Source organism: Equus quagga, unplaced genomic scaffold, assembly GCF_021613505.1.
Source record: "Equus quagga isolate Etosha38 unplaced genomic scaffold, UCLA_HA_Equagga_1.0 45767_RagTag, whole genome shotgun sequence".
NCBI classification, from domain to species: domain Eukaryota; kingdom Metazoa; phylum Chordata; class Mammalia; order Perissodactyla; family Equidae; genus Equus; species Equus quagga.
Window position 1 is genome coordinate 1 of NW_025799950.1, and position 1,108 is coordinate 1,108.

Genomic DNA, 1,108 nt, shown 5'->3' on the forward strand with positions numbered 1-1,108 from the left:
ACTATGAAACCCAGAAAAGTTGAGGAAATTGTTCAATAGAATAGAGCACTTGAATTGCCATATAATTGTGTTAGAGCCTATGTTTTCACGACTGTGCTTCATTCTGTTTCTGATCTGAGCAGATGCAGCATCCTTGCCTGCTCAGAACTGGAGCATGGTGACTGAATTCATCCTCCTTGGCCTCTCCACCTTCCCCAGCATCTCCTGCCTGCCTTCTTCCTGCTTTTCCTGCTGATGCACCTGTTCACGTTGCTGGGGAACCTGCTCATCATGGCCACCATCTGGAGTGAGCGCAGCCTCCACACGCCCATGTACCTCTTCCTGTGCGCCCTCTCCATCTCTGAGATTCTGTTCACTGTGGCTGTCACCCCTCGCATGCTGGTGGACATGCTCTCCACCCATCACTCCATCACCTTTGTGGCCTGTGCTAGCCAGATGCTCTTCTCCTTCACGTTTGGCTTCACCCACTCCTTCCTGCTCATGATCATGGGCTATGACTGCTACGTGGCCATCTGTCACCCTCTGTGCTACAATGTGCTCATGGGCACCTGAGGCTGTGTCTGTCTTGTGTCCTCGTCCTGGGTTGGTGGTTCAGTCATGGGGATGATGGTGACATTGATCGTGTTTCACCTCACCTTCTGTAGGTCTAATGTGATCTACCATTTTGGGTGCCATGTGCTTTCCCTCCTGAAGTTCCCCTGTGGGAGGGAGACATCCTCTGTCACCTTGGCTGTGATCCTGGTGTGTGTCACGGCTCTGATGGGCTGCTTGTTCCTCATCTTCCTCTCCTATGTCTTCATCATGGTCGCCATCTTGAGAATCCCCTCTGCTGAGGGCCGGCACAAGACCTTCTCCACATGTGTGTCCCACCTCACTGTGGTGGTCGTGCACTACGGTTTTGCCACCATCATCTACCTCAAGCCCAAGGGCCCTCATTCTATGGACAGTAACACCCTGATGGCCACCACCTATACAGTCCTCACCCTCTTTCTTAGTCTGATCATTTTCAGCCTCAGGAACAAGGATCTGAAGATCACCATGAGGAAGCCCTTCCTCAGGACACTCTTTCCCCAGAACTCCTGAAGTGGCTGGTTTTGTGGCAGGGGAT

General features: G+C 52.3%; 1 pseudogene; it reads left to right on the plus strand.

Annotated features, from left to right (window-relative positions):
• Positions 1 to 139: 139 nt before the first annotated feature.
• Positions 140 to 1,083, plus strand: LOC124233922 (olfactory receptor 10H4-like; annotated as a pseudogene).
• Positions 1,084 to 1,108: the final 25 nt, after the last annotated feature.